The following is a 14,477-nucleotide window of genomic DNA, read 5'->3' as shown; positions in this document are numbered from 1 at the left end:
TTATCCCATCTCCGGCCTCCACTCCCACCCTCTACTCTAGGCTGACCCACGCCACAAAAGCACCCTGCTTCTCCCCTCCTCCCATCCCATCCTTTCCAGCTACAGGTCAGCCTCCTCCAGGAAGCCTTCCCTGATAATCCCGCACTCTCTGCCTCCTCCTCAGTACCCTCAGGGAGCTCAGAGTCTCCACCAAATAATCAGTTAATTCAGTGTTTCACACCAAAATATCCCTAGAGGCAGAGAAGAAAACTTGTATCTCAGCAGACTCCCGAGATGTAGAGCCTGAAGAAGCAGACCCCGAAGACCGAATTAATGCAAAGTCTTGCGTTTAATATTTTACTTGTTTGGTTAAACGGCGAACTCACTCATTCACTCAACAAATCCACCGTGATCGCCAGGGCAGATTGTGGCTCCTGTCTTCAAGGAGCTTAGAGTCCAGTGGGCCTGCCTCGACGATCGATGTGAATTCTGCATCGTACCCCAGAATACATTCACGTTTATGTTGACATAAAATTTGTCCTTCTCCATTCCACCGTCAAATAATATCAGCACCCCAGGAAGACATGTCAGATGTATCTGTGGCTTCTGGTGTGCCAGCTAGGTCCACGTATCCCCGCGTGGGAAGCCCGGACCGTGCGTCCCTCTCCACCCAGCTTCGTCGGGGTCTGAGCATCCTGGGGGCAAGCGGGAAGCGGGGTCCCCTGGAGATCGGCCTAGAACAATGGGTTCCAGACCAGTTCTTGCCACCCAAGGGAAAACAGGCCTACGTGCCCGGCATGCCTGCCCACCTGTCCACGCAGAATCAGGATTGAGCTAAAGCGGCCTGAGTCCCACCCCCCTTGGCTGATTCCGGCCAATGAGATGAAGGGGAGGCCCGCGTGGGTGCAGATGGGAACATCTTTTCAAAGGCACGGCAAAGAAAAAGCCTTTGTCTCCTTCTCCCTCGTTCCTCCCTAGGAGGAGGGGCCTCTAGCAGTGGCCACCTCTAGCAGGGAAAAAGGTCGCCAGGGGAAGGATGGCGAGAGAGCGAAAGACCCTGGGTCTGCGATCATGCGCCCACGAACCCACCAGCTCCAGCAGCTGCCAACCTTCAGACCTTGTGATGAGGCAAACACCGGCCCTTCCTTGTTTTCACCGCTGTCAGCCAATTTTCTGTAACTTGCAGCCGGATACCCCCCTAAACAACGAACTCGTTAGAGGGCACAACAACTTCTCTGTAAATTTTTCACTCCGTCCTCATAATGCCATGAGGAGTGCGTTTTACAGATCAAGAGCCTATCGGGGTATATAGCACCGACACCTGTTTGTAATAAAACCCCAGCGAGCCAGGAAGAGGAGGGAACTGCCGTAACGCCATAGAATCCGTAGACCAAACACCTATAGCATCGTAAGGCGTTACCCTGAACAGAAACAACTTTAATCACGGGCCCTCCGAGATCAGAAACGAGACAAGGGCGCCCGCCATCGGTGTTCATGTTTGCGGGCGGCACACTGCTGGTCAAACGGCATCGCCGGGGGGAGGCAGGGCAGGACCCAGCTCTGACCTCAGACTCTCAGTCCTGCTGTCCGCTGAAGCTGTCAGACAGAAGGACACGCATCTCTAGGACAGAGGACCCACCGTGAGCACCACACGGGCCCTGGAACCCAGACAGGGCAAGGTCTTGCCATCAGCCGTGCCTGCCCCACACTGGGACCCTTCTGTGCCTGGAAAGAGGGGATTCTGAGAGCCTCTCTCCAGGCTGGAAGGTGCCTCCACCGAGTTTCCTGCCCACCGCCTCCTCCCTTTCCCGCTGCCCTGGAGATGGAAGAGGGGAGAGGGAGATACTTGGCAGGTGCCTTGCAGGCACCTCGGCCCCGTCTGCTTATCTGCGTCCCTGCCACCTCGCCACGGCAAATTGCTTGTTGATAAATGAGGCTATTTAAGAGCGAGTGATGCTGGCATTACAGTTATTAATGAGGACGACGTGGAGAGACGTTTAAGAGCGGCCCGACTGTTCTCACATCCTCCTACCTGTGAGTAATGGGGCTGCTGGGCCCCCCCATCCAGGTACGGGCCCTGGGAAGATGGCAGCCGCTCTCTGTGGTCATGGGAGGTTGTGGGATAGCAGGGGACCCCAGAACTATGACTTCGACAGGAGCTCTCGGGCTGGAGGACAGGAGCCAGCACCTCCCCTGGGAGCTCAGGCAGCGAGGGCATGAGAATATGCCCGTGGGAGAGCGTGTGTGTGCATGGGTGCGTGCGTGTAGGTGTGCTCGTGTGTGTAGGAGCATGATCGTAGACAGAGGTAATGTGTGCGAGTGAGCATATACGGGCACAGAGTGATTTTTGCTTCACCTTCTCCGAGGACTGGAACTTTAACTTGTTAAGCCCCAGGGTCCTCGTCTGTACAATGGGTGCGATAACCACATCCACATACAGACTTCTGGGAGGATTAAATCAGATAATTTACACAAACGGCTGAGACTGGGGTCTGGCCCCAAGGATGTAGACGGCCCAGGGAAGGGTGGGGAGTTTCTCCTTCCCATTGCTATAATTATTAAAGCACACTTGCTCCTGGGAGAGAGTGCCAGCAAGAAAGTGTCAGAGAGGAAGGAGAGAGAGAGAGAGAGAGAGAGAGAGAGAGAGAGAGAGAGTGTCTACCTGGGTTGCTGAGGATGCTGGGAACAGAGCAGAGAGGAACAAGAGGAGGCACAGGGCTCTAGCTGGGTGACTCGGCTGGGACACGCCCATACGGCCACTCTGGAGGCTAGACGTTAAAGTGCTACGTGCCACTGATAAGGACAGCTGCCCCGGGCACTGGCCACCCCGCTGCCCCCAAAGAACTCATTCTTCCCACCAGAGGGTTTATGGGACCTGCTCCAGCCCCATGCCAGGCCAGCGTCTGTTCCGCTCAGCATGTCCCATGCTGGAAAGGTTAGGAAGCATCTTGAATGTCACCCGTGGCAGGTGTGAGGGTGTGATTTCCAGCCTGAGCAGGGCGAGGTTATACCAGGCTAGGTCGCTGAGTCCTCTGACTACCCTTCATCACGCGGGCCTCCTAGAAAGCAAGGCCTGGGCTCCCACTCTACACGGAGTCTGGGCTGTTCCCGTGTTGTGATTTATCACGAGGCCCTTGCCTTTGTCCCCCTTCGTCAACACCAGGACTGGTGGGCAGCGTCTCAGATCTTCCACACCCCCCACTTCAGAAGGCACCACGGACCGCGTCCCTCAATGTCCTCTGTACTTACACCCAGATGATCCATTCCTGCTCGAGATTTACTTCCAGGGAGAAAACGGACCCTATAGATTAATGGGCACGCTGTCTGTCGCCTGGAAACGCCTCAGTGTGGCTCCCTTTTGGCTTTCACTGTTAGGACACTTTGGGGCAAACTCAACACCCAAATATTGGAATCTGCTCAATTCAGTCACCTAGTGAGACCACCCAGTCCCTTGGCTTCCCCCGGATACGCTGTGACATTCCCCCTCTGTGTCTCCAGTTGCTCTGGGCTTTCCTGTTAAGCGCCCCCGCCCCGGGGAAGTAAGAAGTCTGAAATAAACAACCAGCCCAGCAGCATCGACAGTATCCCCAACCCTCTACCTGCCCAGCAGTGTGGCCTGGCCCCTGTGGTCCTGAGCACTGGAGCTCCCACCCCACCGGTGTCCTCCTGGGGTGGAGGAGACAGCCTCTCCCTTGCCTGCAGGGTCTGCCCCAGCCTAGAGGAGAACTTTGCAAGGGGGCCAGAAACTTCTGGCACTAACTTTGAAGCAGTCCTGTGGCTGGGAGAAGACAGAGAGGTTTCTCTCCTGGGGTAGAGGTGGCGGTAGGTGGGGTGGGAGAAGACTTGCAAGGGATTCTAGGATCTGAGGTCCTTGATGTCAAGGAATTGTGCCTTGAAGGTTTAATACTGGAGGAAATAAAGAAATGCAGTGGGAGGGGAGAGGAGAGGAGGGAGAGAGGGGGCCCTGGGGGTGGGGACCATACAGAACGGGGACAGCCAGGACTTAGGGTCCGGTCCCCGTTGCAAAGGGCCTTGATCAAGCTCCCGCTCCTCTGGGGAGGGTGAGTGGAAATTGGACTCAAGCCAGTCTGACTCCCTGGGCCCTTGCAGGGAAGGCAGCCCAAGCTCTGTTAGGACCACTCTGCAACCGAGCTGACCCGAAACAGTGGAGATACGTGACAGGCCCACAGCATCCAATGCCCCCCATCTAGGGACAGAATCCCTGTGCCGCCGTGGGCCAGCAGAATGCGTTCACCCTGTGTAGGCAAGAGGACCCCCACGCCGAGGCTGCCCCAGGGCTGCCCCAGAGGCCATGGCCACAGTTGCCTCCCAAGACTGGGCTTGGGGGATGGGAGGAAACCCTTGGTCTCTAGAGCTTGGCTCAGCATGGAATTGCAGAGGAGAAACTGATCCAAGAAGTCCTTCCCTGCCGTTTGCCCTCTCCAGTGATTTTCCAGCTTCTGGTTTTAAAGAGCTTTCCTCCCTAGCCCTAATTATCCATTGTTTAGACAGAAGCTGGTATTGATCGAACTGTTTGGTGACTGGCACCCAAGCGGAGGGACATGGCAGGTCAGGGCCTTGGCCCAGGGTGCCCGGGGACCCAACAATGTGAGCTCTGAGAAGAGGCACCATTAAGATTCTCTCATAAGCCTTCTCCCTTCCCTGGGACTCTGGGGGGCCTTCTGCTCCTGAACGCGCACCCCCTCCTTCCCTGTTTCCTGACTCCCAAGGGTGGTGTGGGTGGGCACCTGCCTGCCACACACCTGTTTCAGGTAAGTCCCCAGTTCAAGCCCTCAGTCCTTCACTCATCCAGGCTGCTCTGCACCCTCTGGGGACAGAGAACTTTCTCCCTTTTACCGTATCTGTTTATCAAAGCACTGCATTGAGGCTTGGTCCAGACTGTGCCGGGACCCTGCACACAGCCAGGAGAAGTCAGTGCCGCCACAAGCAGAGCCAAGGTCCGGGCCTTCTCTCCAGAATGGAGCTGCCTCCAGGGCCACAGCTGGACAACAGCGAGGCTGGGAGACAGGGCTCCTCGGGGGTCTTGATCCTCCCCCCTCCCCAACCTCAGCCCCAACCCAAAGTTTCTGGGCTGTCAGGCTACAGATTTTCACAAAGTCCTCTTGAAAGGACTTTGAAAGCACCCCCCACCCCCACCCCCCTTGCTCAAACGCCATTTCCCCTGCCTGCCTGCCTGGAATGGGCCCGCAGAACAAGCTGTCCTCTCCCAGAGAGCACGTTCCAGCACTGTGGCCCCACCCTTGTCTGCTGGGTGGCTTGGGTAACATGAGAGCTCTCGCTCGACTGGCAGACCCAGGATCCTGACGCACAGTAGGACAGCGTAAACGCCCACGGGACACGCTACTGCAGAAATGACGCGGCACGACTAGAGAGGGGTGACAATACATAGACATGGGTAACCATGCTACAGACGGAGCCCCGTGTCCTAGCTGGCCATCAGTGGCAGACATTGCTTTACTACCCTAATATTCTCGGGCACGCCCTTGTGTCCCAGCCCCCTGGCACCTGGGCGGGCCATGGATGGCCTCTGGTCAACCGGACCCAGGAGGCAGTGCCGTGCGTCACCTCATGGCCCAAGCACGGAAGGGGAGACACAAGTTCTCCTGACTCTTCCTTCCTTGCCAGGGGCGCCTGTGGTGAGACAGAGGCAGGGGCACGAGGGTGAAGCAGGCTGATCGCCGAATTGCCCTGGGGAGGCCACGTGCCCATGGAGTCTCCCATTTTGCATTTGTGGGGATGAGAAAGAAGTCTATCGTGTTAAGCCCACGAGAGGACAGCAGTGAGCACGTGACCTCGGCCATGGCTCTGAGCCCCGAAGTGGCTCTCCAAGTCCCTGTAACAGGTCCTCTCACAGTCACATACATGCACACTCAGGTACACGTATGCACACCCACATTCCTCTGAACGTCTCGCGTGGCTATCACAGCAAGGTGTGCTTTGCGTGGCCTCACCTCCCGCACGTCGGTTCCAGGCCCCAGGCCCTCTTCCCTATCCATGACCATCACCCCAGGGTGGCTGGTTCCCCTAGCCCCCCTCCTCACCTGGCTCCCCAATCTCTAATGTGGGGCACCTGAAAGCCCCTCCCATGAATCATGATGAATAACTAAGGGGTGATGCTTCCCAGGAGTACCGATAAGGTATTGAAGCATCAAAAACTTAAAGACACAAAAGAATGACACCCTAATGGTAGAATTTCTGGCACAAACAGGAGCAGGGACACTTTCCTGGCTCAAACCTATCCTGGTCCCACTGAATCTCCTCTGCCCCTCACAAAGGTCCCCCTGCAGAGGGCAAGCCCAGCCTTGGCCTCACCCCTTTCCCCTTACTCCTGCTCTCTTAAGGGATTCAGCTCATTCCCCACTGCTGACTCCTTAGACAAACTTTCCAAAGGCTTTCACCCTGCAGGCTCCCTTAAGGAACCTGGAGGAACCACTCCTTGAGAGAGGGGAGAGAAAGGGTGAAAAGAAGTGAACACAGGGAAACCCCAACCACAGTAGCCCTGCCTTCTTGCCTCCCTTCATGTGGACAGGTTACAGATCCGTCCTAACCTCAGGAAACGGAGAAGCATGTAGGTTTGAATGCTGACCCTTTTACCTGCTGTGGGGCCCTGGGCAAGGCGCTGAACCTCTCTGAACCTCATCTATATAATGAGAACAATCATTCCTGATTCCTAGGACAGTCCTGAGAATTAAGAGGAGAAACACATCTGAAAGTCCCTGCTTTGAAATGGACACTCAGTAAATGACCCTTCCCTTCCATTCCCCAGCCCAAAGCCAGTAAGTCTCCATGTGACCAGAGAACAGACATAAGAACCAAGGGGACAGATAAACCAGCGCCCCGCCTGCCCACAGCCTCTCCATTCTTGAAGAAGAAGAAGAAGAAGAAGAAGAAGAAGAAGAAGAAGAAGAAGAAAGAGAGAGAGAGAGAGAGAGAGAGAGAGAGAGAGAACCTCCTTTTTGGTTAAGCATTTGTTAAGGAGAGGCTCTAAGAAAATATGAAAATGTTTTTATTAGATATTTCAGGCTTTGGGGATAGGCTCTTAGATTTCTCTCTCCATACCTACAGGGGTTACTAATATACTACTGAACAGTGGGGGGAGAGGGGAGGCATGGCACCCCAAATTCTGCCCCCACAGCATCCAGTGGACTGCCCGAGGACCATGTGCGCCTGGCACAGCGTTAAGGCCTGGAACAGTCAAGATGAGTCAGATGCAGTCAGAGTAGCAAAGAGACCCCTGCCACGAGCTCTGCCAAGCAGGGATATTCGGGATACTCCCGAAGAACAGAGTGGGGCAACGCACTGTGATGGTGGAAGGTGGCCACGGGAGTCCAGGAAGATAGAGCCTTGAAGGGGAAGAAGGAAGTACTAGAAGGTGGGGATTCTTAGCCCTGAAAAATGCAGGTGCAAAGGCCCAGAGGCATGAGGTTGCATGATGTGTCAACATAGCCGTAAATCCTCAGGGGGCAGGGGACAACGAAGCAGTGGTAGAAGAGGGCGAGACAGGAGAGGCAGGCGGCTTGAGTCAGAAAGGGCCCTGCATGCCAGGCCGAGAAGCTTTTATCCTGTTGGCAAGAAAGACTCATAGAAAGACTTTTGAAAAATATGGTAAAATAGGGGCACCAGGGTGGCTCAGTCGGTTGAGCGTCCGACTTCGGCTCAGGTCGTGATGTCACGGTTCGTGAGTTCGAGCCCCGCGTCGGGCTCTGTGCTGACAGCTCGGAGCCTGGAGCCTGCTTCCGATTCTGTGTCTCTTTCTCTCTCTCTGCCCCTCCCATGCTCGTGCTCTGTCTCTCTCTCTCTCTCAAAAATGAACATTAAAAAACTTTTTTTTTTAATTGTGGTAAAATAGCCATCGCATAAAACTCATCACTTGAACCATATTTGAATGCACGGTTCAGCGGCCCGAAGTAGATTCACCGTGCTGTGTCACCATCACCACTATCACCTCTTGATCTCTGTCACCATCCCACCCTGACCTCCCTCCACTCCCTCCCGCGGCCCCTGGTGACCACAGCTCTACTCTGTCTCTAGGACATTGACCATTCTAAGCACCTGGCATAAGAGGAATCACACGATATTTGTCCTTTGGTGACTGGCTTATTTCACTCAATCTACGTCCTCAAGGTTCACCCACGCATAGCAGGTGTCAGAATTTCATTTTTTCCCTTCGATGTTTTTTTCTTGTGGTAAAACAAACATACCATAAAATGTGTCATCGTAACCATTCGCAAGGGCACAGTTTTCCACGATATTAAGTAGGTGCACGCCGGCATGCAACCATCGGCCCCATCCGTCGCCAGAAGTCTCGCAGAACTGAAACTCTGTACCCATTAAACGATGGCTACGGAAGGATGTTAAAGTAGATGAGTAGCCTAGCCCCATCTGTACGTTGAAAAAGACTCTGTACATTTAAAAAGACTTCTGCAGTCGTGCGGAAGACAGATGGGCGTGGGCAGCCACTGCGGGCAAAGAGACTGTGGGAAGTTATTACGGATAGCGAATCATCTCCAGCTCAGGTACCAATTCCGGTAGATTGGTAATGGCTGTTTGGGGTTCTGTGTTGAGAAGAGAAAAAGTGCGATGATGGACTAATGATGTCTGGCGTGGGCACAAGACAAGGAAAACGGGGTATGTGTGCTAGGGATTTACCAATCCTGGGCTAAACAAAGAATATAAGAACCCAGCATAGAAAGAAAGGGACAGGCAGGGGCACCTGGGTGGCTCAGCCGGCTGAGCATCCAACTCTTGATTTTGGCTCAGGTCATGATTCCAGGGTCGTGGGATCGCGCCCTGCGTCGGGCTCCATGCTCCGCGTAGAGCCTGCTTAAGATTCCCTCTCTCCCTCTGCCCCTCTCCCCCACTCACACCGTCTCTAAGATAAAAAATAAAAAGAAAGAAAGGGACAGGTAATGTGAGAGACACGTCGGGAGTAGAAACAGCAACACTGAATGACATACTTACTAGACAGACTCAGGGACAGAAAGGTTGACTTGCAAAGTTCTGGATTAGGCAACTGACTTACTACCACTCACTGCATTCTGGAAGATAGGTAGGAGAAAAATTCTGGTTTGGACTTGTGTCTGGGGCGTCTGAGCAGTACTTTAGGGAAGGCCCAGTGGGCGGGGGCCTCGGGAACACCAGCGCTCAAAGAGGAGCCAGAGAGGGAGGCCAAGATGATCAGAGAGGTAGGAGGGGAGGCCTGGGAGAGAGCCTGGGGAAGTGAGAGAGGTGGGCCGTGTGGGACGCTGCGTGGAAAATCACATTGAAGGTCAAGGTTGAAGCAGCCCGATGCTTCTGGTGCCCCTCTCTTTCCACGCGTTCTTTCCAGGCTGTTCCAGAGAATGTTCTCACCCTGCAGGGGCCTTGAGAGGAGGGGTATCCCCGCTCCTAAGGAATAGGGCCCAGGCCAAGCAGGCATGGGAAGGGAGGGTGCTTTGAGCGTCCTGGCAATGCTCAGGGTGGGGTCGCACAGGTGTTCCCTTTGTAGTATTTCTTCCATCTCTACGTTCAAGTTCGATTTACTCTTTTGTCTGTGAGATAGGCGTCACAATTGAGGTCAAAAGTAAAAATACGAATTTTAAAACAGGCGCAAATGGAACAGGGCCTAACAGACAAACCCTAAGCTGCCCAGTGTCCCCTCCCAATGCTGCTGCTGTCCCCTCAACCAGGTCAGTGGTTTTCCACTTGGCCATAAAGCGTTCTGGCCACGAATCTCTGCAGAGAACCCTGAGGAGCTGGGGACGCGTCTGCCCCCTTGCCGGTTCCCTACAACGTATGTGCTGTCGTCTGGGTGCTGCTATGTCGGCTCCCACCAAACAAATCACCAAAGGCTCACAAGCCCTGGGGGCGGGGCAGGGGGCTCCATACACACAACCAGACGGCAGGGACCCTGGAAATCACCCTCTCATTTTGAAGAGCAGAGACTGACGCCCGGAGAGGGCAACCAACCTGTCCAGGCTCCACGGCAGACTGAAAATGGAACCAGAACTAAACCCAGGCCCAGACTCACAGGCTGACCTTCCTCCCACCCACCTCCAGGCTGAACTGGGGCCTGTCCCCCCTAAGATTCCAGCCTCCGTCCCTCAGGACCCACACGCCTGGCCATCAGCTGCAACCCCCGCCCTTCTGCCACTGGCCCCATCTGCCCCACTTTTTCCTTCTCCTTCATTCCCCTGCCCCCCACCCAACACCCCATCCCAGGCAAATCCAGTGGGGGTGGGGACCCCTCGGGTGACGGATGGGCCACGCACTATTTTCGCCTGTCACGCGGGCATACCGAATGACAGACCTTGGGAACCAGCATTAATACCGAAGATTTATAGTCAAATCTGTCACGGCTGAAGGCACTTCCCCCAAAGTTGGCTCGGCCTCTGAAGGTCGCTTTTCCGAGGTGATAAGTGCAAAAAAGATGTCCTCACCCGCCCTTCCGGGCCCTCCCCCTTCCAGGCAAGAGCTCAGGCTGCGCAGAAGGAATCAGAGAAGAGGAGACAGGAATGGAACTTCTCCAAATGGAAGTCTGAGCCCATCACCCAATGCGCCCTCCCTTCTAAGCCCACTCCCGCCATGATCCTACAGCGTGTTCACACGTGGCTGGGGGTGCCAGGAAGGGCCAGAGGATGCTCTGGGGATGTCACTGTACGCTCGAGGGTCAAGCCAGGTGAATCACCTCTCTGGCCCCTTGGAAGTGATGGCCTGGTGGGTGGCGAGAGGAAGGAGCTGCGTCTTGGCCCAGGCAAGGGGACGCTGTTCCAAGCCTGCATAACTTAGACCCGCATCTGATCTCAGGTCCCATTGGAGAACTGGGACTGAGGGGCCTGGAGGGAAGATAAATCACTGCTCCCGGGCTTCGCAGTGAGGGCAGAGGTCAAAGTCCACTCACTCACCTAATCCTTCCCAAGAACCTCAGAGGATCACAGGACAGAAGGGCTGAGAGGGCCCTTAGAGACTGATCCGGCCAACAGTCCCATTTTACAGATGGGAAAACTAAGGCTCAGAGGAGCGATAGAAGAGTCCAAGTCTGTTGATTCCTTGGACAATTACTGACACCACAGTGGGGACTTGGCCTGTCAGCCAGGGCTCTTCACCGGCCGCTTGCTCTGGGGAGAGCCCTGTACTATGCACAGAGCGGGCACAAGGACAGATAAAGAAGTGAGACTTAAGCATGTGGACCCTTGAACCACAGTGGGAAAGGGCAATGATCACGGCCAATGCATGGGTTCAGCTCACCGTCACAATGACCAGGAGTAATACGTTATTTTCCCCATCGTACCAATGAGGAAACTGAGGCATAGGTCTGACAGCTGCTAGTTATGAGAATTCAGGGCCCATCTTCTGACCACCATGCTCTACTCTCTCCCAGAAAAAGTCAACCTGGCAGACACTGTCATAGACAGCCCTTGATTAGAGCCAGTATTTGGCAGGTGAGGGCTGGGCTCTCCAAGAAGGGGAAGAGCTCGTTGGGCTGAGGCAATCTCTGAAGGCTTCCTGGAGGAGGCAGCAGAGACATCAGGATAGAGCCAGAGCCTTCCCAGTAGGAAGCCTCCTAGACTTGGGGCTGGCAGACACACCCATTGCCAAGGAGCTCACCACTGAGCCTGCCTGGGGGACTCCCTGGAGGCAGGGTCATGGGCCCTTGGCAGAATGAGCTGGCTGGGGTGGCTTGGCAGTGCAGGCTGCACTGGCAGCTGGTGACCAACACCACGTAGAAGGGGCGGGAGAGGCAGTGGGTGCCAGCATCCTAGACTCCAGAGCCTGGCACGAGAGTGGCGCCATCGCTGGGTTATAGATGAGCTAAATTAGCTGTGACGCTCATTAGCGGCAGCTCCTAATTAGTGAAAATTAATATTGGCTTTGATAAAGACGTTGGCACCAGTCTCCAAGGCAGAGGCATCATCGACCTTGTCAGCAGGGCTAACGACTGGGTAAGCGGAGGCGACAGGGGGCCTGGGAGTGGGCAAAGGGTCCCTGGAAGGGGACACACGGCTCTCCGGGACACTGTCCCCCTGCAGCTCTCAGCCCTGGGGGCAGGGCCACGAGCGTTGCCTCCCAGGGCTCACCTGACCCTTCAGCAGTCTTTCCGCAGGGGCTTATCCCCATGGCAGGGATGCCCCTGGGAGCCTGGGGCAGCGAGAGGGCCAAGGAGACTTCACCTATAACTACCTTTAATATTGTTTGGCTGCTTTGTGCCCCAGGCAGCGTAGTAAGTGTTTTCACAGATATTTAATGTTCTCCAAATCCCTAGCAATAAATCCTTCCATTATTTCCATTTTCCGGAGGAGGAAAACTGAGGCTCAGGGCCATGAGTAACTTGCCCTGGGACATATGGGTAGCAGGACTTGGACCCAGGTGCTCTGACTCCAGAGCCATGTTCCTGACCTCCGTGTGATCCCACCCTTCCCCCTGACCCCAGCCCCGGAAGCAACAATGTGGAGGCCAGCACGCCCAGCATTGACGCCGTACCTGGCACACAGCAGGTTAGCGACACACACTTACGAATGAACAAATGACTAAGCAGGGCGAGCTCTTTGATCTTCCAGAGTCTTTATATTTACTTACCCGTTACCTCCTCTTCCTCAACCTATTCCATATTCTGGAGAACCCGAATTTCAGTCGGGGGCCACTAAGGCCTTTCTCCTGAGCCCACCCAAGACGGTCCCCGGACTCTACATCCTAGAACACTGCCTCTCCGGTGAGGGGCAGAGGGAGGGGCACACAGAGGCACCCCTGCTTCCCAGGCAGTGACTGGAAGCCCGGAGGCCTCAGCTCGCCCAGGTCCCAGCTATGCTGTTGCCAAGTGACCAGCTCTGGGACCTCGTCCCTGGGGCCCCTTGGGAGGTGACTTGGCAGATATGGCTTCCCTTCACACCCGTCCCTGCTCCCCAGCTGGGGACCCTGAGTCCCTCCCAGGGTAATGAGGGGAAGTAACAGATACATCTATTTTTAATCCAAATAAAGGGAAAATGTTTGCCACCATGGAGCTTATAAAAATAACAATGCATTATTCGGGCATTAATAACAATAAAGATGTCAAACTGTCAGATAAGAAGTTAATCTCGTTCCAGCACAATTAAAGATGCTATTATCCCACCACCTGGGGCCACTTTGGCTTTTAACACTCAGCAGGCTTAACAGATAAAGGAGCCACGCCAAGAGGATGGGGGGCACTGGTGCTGCCACCCCCGGCTTGACCCACGGCTCAGCCGCCCCCCCTTCGATGCGTCCTGCGCAAGGACGCAGGACGCAGGCCCCACTTAGCTGCGGAGAGCCTGGCAGGACCCTCAGGGCCAAAGGCCGGGGGGCAGAGCAAGCTGGGGCCTGGGTCTTCATGCCTGCCATTTACTGGGCCTTCCTTGGATGAAGGATTCCTAAGCAGGTCCTCGGGAAAAGCAAGAAGCCCCCTGCTCCCAAGTTCCCGACGCTGTGAGAGGGTCCAACCGGGAAGACAGAGCACCGTTTAGCGTGGAGCCGAGAGGGAATCCAGTGAAGGGAATCGGTCACATGGCGACGGAGGATGCTGCAGCGACCCAGAGATCAACAACAGCAGGAAGCCACCACGGCCACTCTGCACGGGAGGGACAGGGAGGAAGCGATGTTTCCAAAGCCTAGGGGCTGTGGTCACCTGGTGGGAGCTGGAGCCACCGCCCCAGGAGAGAGCGATGGGGACAAATACGCTGGCTTCTCCCTTCCTCCCGCCGTCCAGGCTCCTGCCACGGCCTCCCGTTGGCTACATCCAGAGGGGAGCTGGCTGACCCGGGAGTCGGCCAAAGGCAGCCCAACGGGTCAGCTCCCTGCAGTTCAGAGCAGAGCTGGAGAAGGCCAAGAACAGACCCGAGGCCGAACAAGCCTCAGGGCTCAGCCCTGAAATTGAATGCCCCACGGTTCACTGAGCGCACATGCCATTCCGGCCACACCTATGCGTGTGGGGGATACAAACATGAATCAGACGTCACATCGGCCCTCATATTACTGCCTGGCTAAGGAAACACACACATAAACAGATCATTTCCAAGTAATATGACAGGTCCTAGGCTGTATCCCCGGACTGAGCACAGAGAAGTCCAGGAAGGCTTCCTGGAAGAGAGACAGCGGGAGATAGATGAAGGGAAAGGAAGAGGAAAGGAAACCTAGGAAGCGTGCACTGGGAAGCAGGAATTACGAGAACAAGGCACAGAGGCAAGGAACGGGAGGGTGTGGGCGGGTTATGAGAAGCACAGCGGGCTCTGGCCGTCCTCGTGTGGCCTCTGGGGCACAGCGGGGTCCATTCAGCCTGTGCTTCAGTGCTCGGGACGCGGCCAGGCTCCAGAAGGTGACTTGGCTATCACAGGTTTGGGGGCGATCATGAGATGAACAGAGAGGGGGGTCCCACCAGAGAGAACACGTGAAGGGGGACAAAGGGCACATTCCCAGGAAGCACCGCAGCTGGGTGGAAGGAGACTAAGAAGGGACAGTCACAGAGATAGGAGGGAAGCAGGAGGGTG

The sequence above is a fragment of the Panthera uncia genome, chromosome D2 (assembly GCF_023721935.1).
Source record: "Panthera uncia isolate 11264 chromosome D2, Puncia_PCG_1.0, whole genome shotgun sequence".
Taxonomy (NCBI): Eukaryota; Metazoa; Chordata; class Mammalia; order Carnivora; family Felidae; genus Panthera; species Panthera uncia.
Note: the sequence above shows the minus strand (reverse complement) of the source record.